Raw genomic sequence first — 17,292 nt, 5'->3', positions numbered from 1 at the left:
ATGTTATTTCTACAGTAAAAGCTCACTTTTGTCATCTAGTACTTCCCCTCCCACCATCACCTTGATCAGAAATTGATGGATGCACGCAACTTGATTTACTGAGAGACATGTACAGAATGAGACTAAAAAAGGTCAAAGAGAAAGTAGGTAAAATACAACTGTCTGACAACATTCTACCAAAGGCACTCCACTTCCCCAGGAACAACTACTTTTACCTTCCAGCCCAACTATACAGCTAAATATTTCTAAAGGTACAAAAAAAAAAAAAAAAAGTAGTTTATTTTCCTCTCAGTTGTCTTCCACAGTCTTGTCTGAACTCTTAACTATGTTTATCTTGCTTTACGCTTAAATCTGTTGTTATTTTACTCTACAGAAAGCAAGAAATGAAATGGCCATTATCATAAATAGTTACTGAAAAGGCAACAACATTCATGAAAGTGGAAGAGTAAAAACAGATCATAGAAGTCTGGAATTTAAAACAGCATGATAAAAACAGTTGAAACAAACGCAAAGGTATAATAATGGGTTATCATTTTTCATAGAATCATTTAGGTTGGAAAAGACCTTTAAGATCACCAAGTCCAACCATTAACCTAGCACTGCCAAGTCCACCGCTAAACTATGTCCCTAAGTGCCACATCTACACGTCTTTTAAATACCTCCAGGGATGGTGACTCCACCACTTCCCTGGGCAGCCTGTTCCAATGCTTGACAATCCTTTCAGTGAAGAAATTTTTCCTAAGATCCAATCTAAACTTACCCTGGTACAATGTGAGGCCATTTCCTCTTGTCCTATCACTTGTTACTTGGGAGAAGAAACCAACAGCCACGTCGTTACAAACTCCTTTCAGGTAGTTGTAGAGAGCGATAAGGTCTCCCCTCAGCCTCCTTTTCTCCAGACTAAACAACCCCAGCTCCCTCAGCCGCTCCTCATAAGACTTGTGCTCCAGGCCCCTCACCAGCTTCACTGACCTTCTCTGGCCATGCTCCAGCAACTCAATGTCTGTCTTGTAGTGAGGGGCCCAAAACTGAACACAGTACTCGAGGTGCAGCCTCACCAGTGCCGAGTACAGGGGAACAATCACCTCCCTGCTCCTGCTGGCCACACTGTTTCTGGTACAGGCCAGGATGCCATTGGCCTTCTTGGCCACCTGGGCACGCTGCCGGCTCATATTCAACCAGCTGCCAACCAGCACACCCAGGTCTTTTTCTGCTGGGCAGCTTTCTGGCCACTCTTCCCCAAGCCTGTAGCATTGCATGGGATTGTTGTGACCCAATTGCAGGAGGTGGCACTTAGCTTTGTTGAACCTCATACAATTGGCCTCAGCCCATCGACCCAGCCTGTCCAGATCCCTCTGTAGAGCCTTCCTACCCTCGAGCAGATCAACAGTCTCACCCAGCTTACTGTTGTCTCCAAACTTACTGAGCATGCACTCAATCCCCTCGTCCAGATCATTGATAAAGATATTAAACAGAATTGGCCCCAATACTGAGCCCTGGGGAACACCACTTGTGACCAGCCACCGACTGGATTTAACTCCCTTCACCACAACTCTTTGGGCTCGGCCATGCAGCCAGTTTTTTACCCAGCAAACAGTACACCCGTCCAAGTCATGAACAGCCAGTTTCTCCAGAATGCTGTCCGAAACAGTGTCAAAAGCTTTACTAAAGTCTAGGTAGATAACACCCACAGCCTTTCCCTCATCCACTAAGTCGGTCACCTTGTCATAGAAGGAGATCAGATTAGTCAAGCAGGACCTGCCTTTCATAAACCCATGCTGACTGGGCCTGATCACCTGGTTGTCCTGTACATGCCGTGTGATGGCACTCAGGATGATCTGCTCCATAACCTTCCCCAGCACTGAGGTCAGACTGACAGGCCTGTAGTTCCCCAGATCCTCCTTCCAGCCCTTCTTGTAGATGGGCATCACATTTGCTGACTTCCAGTCAATTGGGACCCCCCTGGTTAGCCAGGACTGCTGGTAAATGATTGAAAGTGGCTTGCTGAGCACTTCTACCAGCCTCCTCAGTACCCTTGGGTGGATCCCATCTGGCCCCACAGACTTGTGCGTGTCTAAGTGGCGTAGCAGGTCGCTAACTATTTCCCCTTGGATTATGGGGGCTTCATTCTGCTCCCCGTCTCTGTCTTCCAGCTCAGGGAGCTGGATACCTGGACAACAACTGTCTTACTATTAAAGACTGAGGCAAAGAAGGTGTTAAGTACCTCAGCCTTTTCCTCATCTTTTGTCACTATGTTTCCCCCCACATCCAGTAAAGGATGGAGATACTCCTTAGCCCTCCTTTTGTTGCTAAAATATTTATAGAAACATTTTATTTTGCATACTGCTTCCTCCTATTCAGCCACTATTTGTGAAAGCAAAAGAGCACACTGCTGCTTTTTTTATCCCCATACTTTTTAATATACTCCTTCCTGCAAATTAAAACCTGAGCATAACTAGTAGCAATAATTATGCTAGTAGTTACATATACATACATGTGCTTCAGTACAACTCTAAGTTGGCTGAAGTCACCACCACTGAAGGTTTTGCACCAGAAGTTTCTAATGCATAGCATCTGGTTATCTCCTCCTTTTAGATCCCCCAGAACTTCAGAGAAATATATTTCATTGAAATGAAATTAAAATATTTAATAATTAAGGCAGTCATTAACTGTATCATATAATATACTTCAATCTACAAATTCAGGCTGAAAGATGCCACTGACTGATTCAGAAAAGAAAGATCCTAGAATGTGCCTTTATCAATGAAGACCATCTATGCACTGCCACTCAGTGCTCTTAGGAGCAGTAATTTCCATCAGATACTGATACACTGCAATAGGATAGGAAAGGAGAGGAAATCAGGAAGCATTTGTCTCATTCTTATTTCTGATACAATTTTGAACAAAGGCCACAGGCCAAAGCAAGGCAAGCAACTACTTTAGACCCTGAAGACTTGTGCCAGCTTGGTAACTCAGAGCTCTCCTCTGGTAGAGTGCTGTACGTGAAAATAATCTCTCTTTCCAATTCAAGTATTTATGGCCACATGTAACTATGGTATATCCATACAAACTAAAGCAGTCAACACAAATCACACATTCTTTCATCCATCCTGGATTTATTGTAACCATTGAAAGTTTACAGGTGCATCAGAAGGCAGTAAGATCTGAGGTCACTAATTTCCCTTGCAAGAAAATTTCTGTAGGCTGATCATCAGGAGAAAAATCTAGGCCACGTTCAGAAATTATATAAAATGCTCATAAAATATATTGCTTTACATTGACTTGACTCAGTTGTCCTCTGTTAGAATGTGTAAGTTAGAGATCATACCTATAAATTACCTTCTTCTATCTCCAAATTTGACTATTTCTTTCCAGATTTTGCAGCTGTTATTTTTAATAGCTCCTCCGTTTCTGAAGAGTACAGCCGTTGTGAGAGAGTTGTTTACTGCTAAAGGAGCCACAGTCCCCTAGGTAGTCCAGTCAGCTTTGATATTTACTACCATGCTCCGGAGCCAATTTCAGTATGTAATGGAGAGCAACTGTAGTTTAGAACTGAAGCTTTCAGCTCAACCGTCGCCATATTCTGGACCAGACAGCATTATTTTAAGCCTTAGGTATTTTCCAGGTACATGATTGTTAGAGTAAACGAGCATGCAAGCCTCAAATGTAAGATCTGTATCTGTCAGAATAACAGCACAGACTTGTAGTCAATAAAAAACAACTTTTAAAGCTCTCTCCTAAACTGAAGACGATCCTAAGCCCCACATCATTTTTAACGAAGTCCAGTATCTTAAGCACTAACTTCTAGCAAAGGTTTCATCTTTCTATTGGTATCACTTCTACACTAAGGTCAGTCCCGATATATTGTTTTTCATTTATGTTCAGATTTCTCAGCAACTTATAGATGATGCTCCTTGCACTGACTTAAAGGAAACATAAAATTATTTCATGTCTGCATACTGGCAACATTTGATAACCCCCTGGGGTTTCATGTAAATTCTAACTACCATGGAAAAGAAAACAGAGGTCTGGAAGACTCCATACAAGACAGCTCATGGAACAAAGATGTCAGTTCCCATAATATGTAGTTACCAAACAGTTTGGTATCACTGCTAATGACAGTAGCAGCAACATTTGGATCTCTGAGCTGTGAGCCAAATAAATAATGAACATGACTGTGGAAAGGCTGTCTCCATCTCTTCTTTCCTTACTCCTGTGATTACACCCCTAATATTAGTTCTGTTAAAATGAGTGCTTACCCACATCCAAAGCAACCTAATGGAAGGGCCAAGTGAAATAGATCCACAACAATGGCAGAAGATGGGCATTTTTTGGAATTGTCCTTCAATCTGTTTCTGAAACAAATTCCTCATAACTGAAAAGCTATCATACAAAGAGAAAGATACAGAGGCATCAAGTGCTTTTCTTTTTAATAGTCCTTTAAATTTAAGTTATATTTTGTAATTGTATGTTATCAAAAATTGGCACTGCTGGTGTCCTTAAGAGAGATGCAGATGTCTACAATTCAAGCATGATCCTACAGGACAGGTTGGACCCTATGTCTTACCACAACACTCCCAAAAATACTCCAAAACCAAAGCAATAAAGCAACAGTTTTGGAATTAATTGTAAGGTACTCCTTCCATAAGGACAGTGGGTCACTTGGCAAGGAAAGCAGCACCTGACAAATTCCGCATTAATGAAATCCCAAGTACTATTCAAAGAGCCATCAGCTCTTCCTAAGCAGACTGTCAAAATAAAAAGGAAAGCTTCTAGTATATGACATCCTTCCACTGCACTCTGAGTCCCCTCTGTTAGAAGAGGAGGGGTATTTCTACGTTCCTGACAATAACTGGAGCAGCTCCCTTGGAAAAAGAGATGCTCCCTTCTTAAGTTCCAAATGGGGAAAACAGAAAGGAAAAACAAGAAGAAAGCTGGAGAACAAGGGAAGACTACAGACTCCCAAGAGGTACAGTGAGTTTGTATTAGAGAACAAATCCAAAGCAAACACTTGCAGAGATCTAGGGGTGAAGAGGAAATTACACGGACTTCGTCTAGTGTCAGAAGCCATTTGAAGTTCCCAAACTAGCAAGCAAAACCATTAAAAAAGCCCTATAAAAATGGAACAGGGTGGGATTTGTTTTTAAACTTTTTATTTAATCTGCCTCACCCATATCATTTTAAATCATAGCTTTAGAACTGGGAACATCTGGCGTCTTTCAAAAGCTCACAAAAAAAGTCAAGGAAGGGGATTGTGGAAAGCGGAAGAGGTTAATTTCTTGTTAAGTCAGACACACCATAAAAGACAAGTTCAACTTCAGTGGTCAGACAGCAGTTCAGAGCATGAGCTAGAAACAAAGTTTTTGTGTCTTCGGTTGAACAGAAGATTTATTTTATGGTAGTCAAAACCCTGCTTTCAGCTGTCTAAAAGCATCCTAAAGACTAGACACTTCTCATGATGCTAGCAAAATGAGAAAAATCTGACAAGAACACAGGTCAGATGATGGTCAAATTCTTCCCCTCCTTCTACACCTTCTGGAAAAGATGAAAGAATAATTAAAACTCACCTTGATAGGACTAACAAAATAGTTCATCAATATGTTTCAAAGAATGGATGGGAAAAATGAGAAGTTCTAAAAGAAAAACCAAGAACCCCAAATGCCATCTCACTCCATCATGTTGCAATTAAAAAATAATTATCTGATACATGTTCTTTCTTGCTTGACTTGGAACATACTCAACTACTATACCTCAATATTTTTAATAAAGCATGCCATGTTATTGTCTATTTTGTAAGTGAAGCTGCTTTGGAATTTAATTATTAATACTTAAATTGATTCTAAAATTTAACTTGCCCAGGATATTTAACAAAAGGAAACCTGCATATCAAGCCTGTGCTGCCTCACTAATTGCTGCATCCAGCTTCTTTTATTTGTAAAAAATACTAGAGCTATTAACATAGGGGTCTCTTGACAGGTAGCTTCATATGACCAGGTCAGTTACCTTTTCTTTTAAGTACCTTAGTTCTCAGGATCTTTAAACCTTTGAACCGTATGTCAGAGTTAAATAAAATACCATCAAAAATCTGTCATACACAGAAGCCCACTTTTTTTTATTAGCATATATATTCTGTATGTGTACAGCTCAGACTTTAAAACAGAAACCTGCTTTATTTTTAGCAGGGCAGCTTTGAGTCATCTAGTCTAAAATTCTAGCACAGTTAGATTGTCACAGAAAATCACACTTGGTCTACTTCACAGCAGTATTCCCAGCATAAAGCCCAAATTTACATTATGTATGTAAATTTAAAAACTGTCATTGCTACAGTTTTTAAAATCATGTTAGTTCTTCTGAAAAAATTATATTTGTCATACCTAAAGCCATTATCCATCCATACCAGAAACAGGGTAGGAGAAAGAGAATATTTTCTTTTCATTCCTGCCAACTTGCCCTTATTTTGTGATCCACCAGACCTGGCTCTTGCTACATCAAGCTCTGGATCCTAAAGCGTGCTTAGTGGCCAAACAAGGCATGCAGTTTCTTACAGGGCTACTGCAAAGCGTTTGAAAAGTAGATATATCTTCATCAATAGCAATGGCAAAACTTGATAAATTGCCCAGTTTAGAAGGTCAAGGACTAGCTTGTAATAAAATAAAAAAAATAAAAGAATTTTTTCATTAAAAATGGTTCTGAAGAAACAATGTAACTAAATATACAAATACTTGGACAAATGCTTATTTGAGACTAATTGAGAATAATTACTTTGCCTTTGGTGGATGTGCTTTTCCTCAATTTCATATATTAAGACTCCCTCAAAAGAATGAGTCCCACTTCCTTTTCCTGTCCAGAACTGGTTCCTTCTGAAAAGGGAACAGAATGTAAAGCTGTCAGAAAGGAGCTTTCAGTTCCATGACTCCAAAACATCACAATGACCTGTCTCCTATGGCCAACTAACATTGGACAAGAGAAAACACAAAAAAATTTCAAAACAATTTTGAAAAACAGATTTTTAATGTATTCTAAAGCACATAACTGTTTAACAAAATTCAATTAATGATATAATTCAGTTTAGTGTTAAGGTATAATTGCAACCTAAGTGTATTCCTGCAGTGCTAACTTCTGTATATTTTGAATATTTCAATTCAATCAAGTTTTGAAAATAATATTTGAAAAACTTCACAGTGAGTTAAATAGGCAAGCCCTAAACTTCTAGATTTGGTTAATCAGATATATTACCATTTTATCTCATTTATAAAAAAGGGGGGGATTGTTATAAACAGCAGCATTTAGCAACTTTTCACAGCAATATTAAAAGGTAATACATATCACCATGTTATCAAGATATCTGCATTTCACATATGACAACCATTCGTAAAATTAATTTCTGGATCCAAATTCTTCAGTTACTGTAATTAGACTAATGGTGAATTTTGGACTACCTTGCAATTATTATTAGCTATATCCATAAACTGAAGATCCAATAATCTGAGATCAAATTCCCTTTCACTATAGGGTAGGGGCATTTACAGACATAGCTGGACACCACTGATAATGATCCAGACAGATTCCTGTAATGTGTATCCTCTACATAGGAAGAGCTAATTTTCTGGGCTCTCATGTAGGCGTAGAGCTCTGACTTATGAGCAGGAACAGATTTCCATAGGAGACCTTAGTGGTATTTAACCAGCAGACTACCGATCCCTTTCCCAGGAACCCTTGCCCTCACTGCAGGAACAATTCAGTTGCTCATGACATATCTACTGAGCTACTGCAGCTGACAGCCTGGTAAATTAAAATAAACCAGTACCTATTTTCTCTTAGTATTCAGCCTGCAGGTTGCAGCAATTCAGCAGCTGTTACAGAATAAGCTGACCCATCTTGAGATCATAGGTGAGAACCGCTGAGGCCACACAAAAGTTAGCTTTTTTGATCAATCACACCCACTATGGTCTCAACCTGTATACAAAGTATTTTAAAAACTTAAACAATGAATAATAACAATATTAAACATTTATGTCAGCAAGTTTCCTTCTTTGTTTAATAACCATCTACTGTACACTATGGAATTAATCTACAGTCATGCAGAATTTCTTCCACATAAGATGCACGAAAAAGGCAGAAAATCCCAGCTCATCTCAGAGTCCAAGTGAGCTCTGGAACGTTGCCTTAAAAAAAATCCTTTTATTTATTTATTTTATTTACAAACTAAGAATATGAGATCACTGTGATTTCAGGTTGTATTTTTAAAAGACAAACCAACCAGCTTAATTTATCTTACAGCACATTTGTACCATTATAATGACAGGGAAAGAAGGACTTATGTTCTTAGGGTTTACAGATATATCTCAATGCATTAATGCTACCATTGACAGCCTAAGAGTAAACAAATTTCTTGAATTAATTCATTTATTTGTCAGACTGTAACGTCATGAAGAAACTCAGTATAATTGGGCGTAGTAATTTCACTTTACTAGGATATCTAAAATTACCTTTTCTTACGCAGACTAGTATGTAATATAAAGTATATCTTTCATTAGTAAATACTACTCAATTCTAAAATGCACACATATAACTCCTAAAGATGTCATAGTAAATCAGAGTGGTCTTCTCCTTAGAAAAATGGAAAATACAAAACCCTGTGTAGAAGCAAACAAGTTTACTTATTTTGTTTCCTAGGGCAAATGTATAGTGATTTGGGAAAAATAAATGCAAAAATACTTGAAACATTGTTCAGTTAGTCCCGATACTGTGGCAGGTGTGAGGATAGGGAAAGAGTCTAAGGTAGATATTGTGAATAGCTAGGGAAAGCATGCAGAATCTAGCTATTATGCCTACAGGACCCTTCCTTCACTCACAAGTGAAAAAAAAGGGTTGAAAGCAGAACAAAAGAACAGGATTTGAAGTGAATACAACACCATCAACTTTCAGTGCTTGACTTTACTAGGTACAACATAACAAGAAACTAAGTGGAGCTGCTGCATATGTGTTTGTGCTTTAACAAATTCAGGGTATACAAGAAGCATACTTTTCCTTTAAGGTCTTGTGACCATTTTGAACAGAACCCCAGCAAAATGGGGTAAACATTCTGGTAAATATTCTCCTACAGTTGTTTAAGATGATAATAAGCCAAATCCATCCAAATACTATTTTGCAGCAAGAATAATTAAACTGTGAAACTCAACGCATATCAATGAGGTCAAATTTTAGAAAGTTCTTTTTTAAAAAAGACTAGACATATATACCAATAATAAGAATACCTACAGGCCAACTCTAATGGGTCAGGCTGTAAGTTAATTGCTGGTGGAGTAGTCCTAGGATAAGACTTCCCTATTAGAAGTTCATTGCATTATTCCATATCCTTTCTTTGCACAGAATAGTGCATAATGCTAGTCACTGCAAAAGCCAGTGAAACACAGATTGCTGATGTGATTGGTAAGGTGATCCTACATGTTCCTTTAAAATCATGCTCAGGGTCCTAAAAAAAAAAAAAAAAGCACTACTGTAACTCCTGATGAACCAATCAAATTACCAGTCCTTATCCCTTTGCATTATTAAAAAGACTAGGTAAATTCCTACATTAAATTTCTATTCTGATAAACCACTACCTCCATAATATACATAAGAAAGAGAAAGGTATACTAATCTACTATATGGTCACAATGCAAGTTAGCAGCAAAGTCAAATTCAGAACTCAAAAGTACAAAATCAGACATACATACACTTGGATTGAGCACAAGTTACTGAAAGAGAGAAAAGAATGGGTTTAGGCAAAAAAACTGTGAATATATCTAGTAAACATGCAAGGAAACTATACTAATACATTTAAACTGAGGAAAGCACTAGGTCTCCAGGAATAGTATATTATAAAACCTGCACAGAGTTCTTTAGCTAACAGCAAGATTTTCAGTGTCCTTGTTCAGGAAAAAGAAAAAAAAGTACATTCAACAGGAAGTATTCTAGAGATATGCAAGAAACCCCTGTAACTTGGCATTTCAGATTTCCAGAGCAATTAACTCCCCACTGTATCACATCACTTAACATTAATTAATTGCTAAAGATGTAGTTATGTAACTTATTGAGCTGCTAAGGATAAAACACTTCCCGAGCTCCCAAGACTTGAGTGGCATGCCAAATTAGTATCAGTGAAGCACAGGGATTTACCCTCTCTTCTGAGATTGCCAAATCAAGCAGTCATTCTCCTTCCAGTAACAACTAATGGGAACAAGTCAAGTAAATGTCAGTCAACTATTAGAATGCCATCAGCCCACCGCTGCATGGACAGCCACATGGAGTGAAAGGTTCTGAGAAAGCCCCATTGTCACTCTGCGTACAAAAAATGTTGGAGGGTTCACAGCATGGCACCCCTAGAACCAGGTACCCTAAATGTCGCTCACTGATACTTCCAGCTGTTTATTTCTTCAGGATAAATCCCAACCTGCATCAATCATTGTGCTACCTGGAAACATTTTTATTTTCAGAATAAGCATAAATTAGGGAATGTGCTAATTAATCTCACTCTCATATACAGCATGGTTTACAAGTTAGAGATGGCATTGCCTCAGGGGAAAACAAAACCAAAAAACAATGCAGTTTGAGTCCACTCACTTAGGTGGATATTAGCTTCCGGACAGAGCTGAAATTCCTTCATTCCTTTTGAAAAAAATTGACAAATTTTTACAGCTCAAAAACATGGTGCTAACATAGCTAAACAGGCATAGAAGCTGAGTCAAGTAGAAGACAGCTGAATTGCACTCCCAGGAAGAGCCAACTGCTACCATTTATATAGTGCCTTCTGATTCCATGTGGGTGACTGATGTTTGATTACTCTGGAATATGGAAACAGTTTTTAATCATTTAAATAAATTACAATTTTGGATAGATGAACAGAGGCTGCATATGTACTCTGAAGCTCACTCAAACACCACGAGAAGGAGAGTTTCAAGGTTTTATTTGAATGGATTTAAGGGGAATGTGATTTGTACAACTCTTTTTACTGTTTTTCTAAAGTGATGGTGGATGTGATGTATTTCAAAGACATTCTTCCCACAATCTTATTGAGGTTGCTGGCCAGGGACAAGGCCTGAAGAAATAAGTGGATGTGGTTCTGGTGCATCAAACAGGCAAGTCCATGACACCAGCAGCCAGCCACTCAATTCCATGCCAAAGTGATGCACATAAGGACATTTGTCTTGCAATGCTTAACAGTTACCATCTGTCTCATAACAAAGTCTGTTGTAGAGTGACGATGGTGTAACTGAAACTGCCTCATTTTCAAGAGAACAAATTTAGGGACATGGCATTGCAATCTGAAAAAAAAATGCCACAGGCTCTTTGGAGCTTCATTTTCTGACCAACCTGGTATTTCTTGAAACTATATTCCCAGGCCTATGAATATACACAGAGAGGTTGTACACAGTTACTCCTGGTATGCAAACCAGTACCAGAGTGCAGAAAAAAGCCTCACTATCTAACTTTGAAAAGTTAGGTCCTCCAACACACTGCTGCATCATTTACTTTCAACATCTGACCCATAACCATAGAAACAATGCATGGGCTTCCTTCACAAGCAGAAAAAGGCTTGAGAAGTACCCAGCTTTGTAACCTGGGGGAAATTTGCTTAAAATTTTGCAGTTTGCCATAATGATAAAGTGGTTTTGTTGCTTTTCTGAACTGTTCCAGGTAGCTCTGAATAAGGCTTTGAAATTGATCTTAGGTACAGCAGAATAAAAGGTCTAGCAATCTTCTCTAAGGCTTTAAAAAAAAAAAAAAACAACAAAAAAACAACACATAAGCAGCTCTCAAATATTACAGAATTTCTTTGATATCTGTAACAATCTGCTTCAGCATTACACCAGTTTCTCAAGCTGCATGTTATAATTCTGAAGAGGAAAGGCTGTCTGTTCTGTCAGAAGTACAGACACATTACTGTGGTGTTTGATATAGGCTAATTTAGAAACATACATGAATGATAGAGTGCAGTTGGAAGAATAAATAACTTAGGAAATTGATGTCACTGGCACATGACACTGTCCACCGTGACGCTATCAATAGGACATCATCTTTGCAATAGTGGGAATAGCCATTGTTGTATTTCCAGAGAGACAAACTTAAACAACAATTTTTGCCAGCACTGAGGCATGTTTTGCTATTCCTTCACCAAGTACAAGTCTCATTCATTAGGACTGGCTACAGCACTGGGGATAGATGTTTAAGAGATTCAGTTTACTGGCTAGTAGCATATAAAATTTACTAAGTTATAAATAAGAAAAATTTAGCTGTAAGTCCTAACTCTTTCTCTGTCTTATCTTCTATGTTGAATAGGCTTGAGAAGCAGGTACATGCACTTGCAGGACAGCACAGGGTGCCAGCGTTGTTGCTGACAGGAGATCACACTGGTGGAATGCTACACTGGTGCGGCACAGCAGAAACACACAGGTGCTGGCATAGAAGGGAACACATGCCTCAGGATTGTTTTCTGGCAGAGAAAGTAAGGCTATACCCTAAGTTTATTAAGCCATACCAAACAGAAAATGGTTTAGAGAGCTTTTTCATAGTTTTTCTTGAAAGCTGGATTGAACCATTGAAAATATTGGAAACACATGTTTGCTGGGGCCACCAAGCCCATCTGAGTAAGGGGATGTAATGACGCTGCTTAAGGAATATCAAGCATAAGGCCAAAACTAACTCTGAGGAATTTAAGATCCTGACCCAAATGGTTCAGAAAGCACAGAGCCTACCTCTCTTGGAAAATGTGGTGGGTTGACTCTGGCTGGACGCCAGGTGCCCAACGCTGCTCTATCACTCCCCCTCCTTAGCTGGACAGGGGAGAGAAAACATAACGAAAGGCTCATGGGTCGAGATAAGGACAGGGAGAGATCACTCACCAAGTACTGTCACGAGCAAAACAGACTCAACTTGGGGAAATTCATTAATTTATTACCAGTCAAATCAGAGTAGGATAATGAGAAATAAAACCAAATCTTAACACCACCTTCTGGCCCACCCCTCCCTTCTTCCTGGGCTTAACTTTACTCCTGAGTTCTCCACCTCCTCCCCGCCAGTGGCACAGGGGGATGGGGAAATGGAGGTTGCAGTCAGTTCATCACATGTTGTTTCTGCTGCTCTTCCTCCTCAGGGGCAGGACTCCTCACACTCTTCTCCTGGTTCAGCATGGGGTCCCTCCCATGGGAGGGAAGTCCTCCATGAACTTCTCCAACACAAGTCCTTCCCACAGGCTGCAGTTCTTCATGAACTGCTCCAGCATGGGTCCCTTCCACAGGGTGCAGTCCTTCAGGCACAGACTGCTCCAGCGTGGGTCCCCCATGGGGTCACAAGTCCTGCCAGAAAACCTGCTCCAGCGTGGGCTCCTCTCTCCACAGATCCGCAGGTCCTGCCAGGAGCCTGCTCCAGCGTGGGCTTCCCACAGGGTCACAGCCTCCTTCAGGCATCCCCCTGCTCCAGTGTGGGTCCTCCCCGGGCTGCAGGTGGACATCTGCTCCACCATGGACCTCCATGGGCTTCAGGGGGACAGCCTGCCTCACCATGGTCTTCCCCACGGGCTGCAGGGGAATCTCTGCTCTGGTGCCTGGAGCATCTCCTCCCCCTCCTTCTTCACTGACCTGGGGGTCTGCAGGGTTGTTTCTCTTACATGTTCTCATTCCTCTCTCCGGCTGCAGTATCCATGCCCCAGCAACTTTTTTCCCTTCTTAAATCTGTTATCCCAGAGGTGCTACCACTGTCACTGATGGGCTTGGCCTCGGCCAGCGGCGGGTCCATCTTGGAGCCGGCTGGCATTGGCTCCATCGGACATAGGGGAAGCTTCCAGCAGCTTCTCACAGAAGCCACCCCTGTAGGCACCCCTGCTACCAAAACCTTGTCACGCAGACCCAATACAGAAAAAAAATGACCTATTTCCATCTGGTCAACAGAAAGATACAGACCTAAATGTTCTCTGCTTCACCAAGTAGGAGGAAAAAGTCGTTTAGCAGACTTGCTTGCATTTTCTGGGAGTGCTATTCCAGAAAGAGTTTTTGGAAAAAGGTATTTGTGGCATAAGTGAATTTAAGCACACAATAAGCAGAACAGAGAACACTTCTAGTTGATGGCATGATGGATTCCATAAAATGATGATACATACTGCAAAGCTGCATCAACATCAAAAAATTTAGAGTATGCTTGGGGTGACCTCCCTGATAACCTAACTTTTCCATTACTTCTCTTCCAGTTACGCATATTCAATACATTTTGAGGCCTGCTCCCAAGCCAAACCTTTCTTCCTGCAATGCCTCAGTCTAATCAACTATATAGAAGTAATCCAGAAATTTTTTACAAGTGAGGAAAAGATTAAATTTATTAGTTACAGGCCCATTTATATAGAATGACAGGGCAGTGAAGAGGAAATCACTAAATGGCTGAACACTGAAGAGCTAGTATGTGATGGACTTTGTAGATTTCATACAATAAGTAATGTTTAGCCAAGGGTACTACTTTGCAAATACGTACAAACTTAGTTTTAAAAGCATGAAACCAGTTGCAATGAAACTAGTTATATGTTTACTAGACTACAGCTTATATTCTTTAAAAAATGCAGTTCTGCCTGCAAGTATTTTTCATAGATAGATTTTTAATTTTACCGACTATTTTTTGATTAAGCATGACATGACCCAGCAGACACATATGTTTAATATAAATCCAAGGTTTGGCTAATTACTCACATAACAAATAGTAAAAAATTAAAACACATCTAAGCCTTCAGCACATACGGTTTTTTATAAACAAGCATGAATCGGTTCATTTTTCAAAATTAAATTCTCAAACTCATCAGTTTATTAGGATGCTAAAAAGCACAATCACTTTAAATTAACAGATCAAGTTAATCATCACTGAAGAATAAAAATTGGGATGAAGTTACAAGCTCTTGAAATACAGGCTGATACTGGGAAAGTGTCATACTTCCCTGACGTACAGAATACGATGGGACTCAAATGCTCAACATAATTCAGCATCAGATTATTCTCTCTTAGTGTTATCCCTCATTTAAAAGTCATTCCAAACAACACATTATTAAAAGTAAATAAACACATACACTAGTTTTAAACCAAGCTTCTTTAAAGTCTCTAACAACAGTATGTAGGCTTTTTACAAACATATTGCACAACCACAAAAACCCAAAAGCTTATGATTAGATAGCAAGAGGTTGTGCAGAAAAAAACAGGGAGTCATTACGATTTTCTGAGGTATGTATTTTAAAAACATTATTGTGAAGTCTCAAGCGTATCTATATGAAAGCTTCCCGAGAATCGTAACTTATGTTTTCCCCTTATCTGCCAGTCCTACAAATTCAACTTGAAATGTGTCAAGCTATGTTCTTCCAAGGTCACATGGCATCACTCATAATAAAACTTGCGTAATGAGAATTTCACAATTCTTCTGAGGATGAATAAATGGTAGAATATAGCGTTCTCTAACTGCTAAGTTAGATCCACAACAATAGCAGAATTCTTAGAATGTAAATAAGCCATGAAGAAATTCAGCATAAACCAAGAGCACTCATTCTGAGGATAAAGAACATGGCATTCTTTATATGAACTTCCAGAAAAACAAGAATGAATATGTGCTGTTTGATGCCAAGGTTGTGTTGTTTAAAATCCCAGTTATAAAATTCTATCAAGTTAGACTTGAAATCCAGCACTTGAGTTAGAAAGATAAAATGTCAAAGAGTACTTCTTGCAGTTTTAACCTCAGCACTCAAAAGTCAAAATAAACACTGATAAAAATCATGCAAATATGGCCTGGTCAGCAATACTTGCCCTGTCTGCACATGTAAGCTATCCATTTTAGATACTTTAAAGTCACAAGCCCTATTAAAAGATTCATATTTTTTTTCCCTTCCAGATCAACGTCTGTTGTTAGCCAGGCACAGTCTTAATTAAAATTACAGAAGGAAGCTGAGAAGTAGTAAAATACTGTCTTCACAAATCAGAATTTAGTTTGTTGGCAGAACTCTAAAACAATACATTATTTATGAACTGCATGCAGTTACATGTACGCATATTTTATAGATTTAATATAATGGATCCAATCATTTGGAGGGATTTCAAGAGCTCAGATTAAAGCAAGATGTCACATATCATATTAGATATAAAAGCCAAAATTTAATGAGACAAGTAAAGGTCAGAGCAGCACACTGCAGTTTCAATTTGATACCCCCACTCTCCTCCTTGTTCTTAAGCATGCATCATAACTTTAACTTTAAACACAAAGCAAAACTAAAAGTTAGTATAAAGGGATAATTCTAATGCCAAGATCACTAAAGCAGACAGAAAAGTTAAACTTTAGTTTCTATTCTAGAAACCAAATGACTGCAATTCAGTTCATCATCTCTAGTCCTCATTTTCCAAAGTACTATCAAGCAATTTTCAGTGAATGACACCTGATTAATTAAAGCTTGATCCAGCAAAGTTATTATCGCTCCCTACTGGTGGGTTAAGAAAAAAAAAAAAATCCCAACAACTGTGTCTAATAGTAACACAGCACCTCTAGAAGTACATTACCTGCATTTTTACTGATAATCTGGATTCCAACTGCTTTCTGTATTGTACTGCACTCAGGAAAGCCCTTTATCATTATTCCTCTTACCCTCTCCCCATTCTTTACAGTCTGTCTCTATATTTCCACTCAGTACTAAAGTCTTAAACGAAAAGATATTTATTTCAATAAGACTTCTCCTTAAGGCCTTAGAAGTACTCAATCTGTTCTGGTTAGCCATCTTTTCTTTTCCAGGTGAACAAATTTACACCCAAGAAAGATCAGAGTGGACAAGGAAAAGCAGATTGGTAAGGAGAAAACAAGGATGGGACAGTGAGGGACACAGAATCAGAGCAACATCGGGATTTTTATGCCGTTTTTCTCTTTCCAGATTACTTATTTCATATCCTCTCAAACAGTTTTGTCTTTTCCCTCACACACTTTTCTGCCTCTACCTTCTTCACTTCCTCCTGTCACTATTCTTCTCCTGATATGAATTAGTATTTCCAAGACATAATTTGCTGTGAATTTAAACTCATTAAGGAATGGCTAAACTGTAATCTCATTTACTTTATCTTTTCCATTTTTATACCTGTTCCTGTCATTTCTGGAATACATCAATCAGGTTTGTTTTTTTTTTTCCCTGCCTCTCTCCTTATTCATAACATGAGTTAGGTCAAGCCAAAATAATTTTGGCTTCCTTGCTCTTTCCAAGATCAGTATATGTTCAAACAGCTTTAATAACCCAGAGAACCTGAACAGAAA

The 17,292-nt window shown here is 39.0% G+C and overlaps 1 protein-coding gene across 6 annotated transcripts in view; it reads right to left on the bottom strand.

Moving 5' to 3' along the window:
* Window positions 1-17,292, bottom strand: part of ADK (adenosine kinase) — a 298,730-nt gene that overhangs the window by 195,560 nt on the left and 85,878 nt on the right. The window lies entirely within an intron of this gene.

The sequence above is a fragment of the Aquila chrysaetos genome, chromosome 11 (genome assembly GCF_900496995.4).
Source record: "Aquila chrysaetos chrysaetos chromosome 11, bAquChr1.4, whole genome shotgun sequence".
Classification (NCBI taxonomy): Eukaryota; Metazoa; Chordata; class Aves; order Accipitriformes; family Accipitridae; genus Aquila; species Aquila chrysaetos.
The sequence above is the reverse complement of the archived record's forward strand: the minus strand, read 5'-3'. Positions and strand labels throughout refer to the sequence as shown.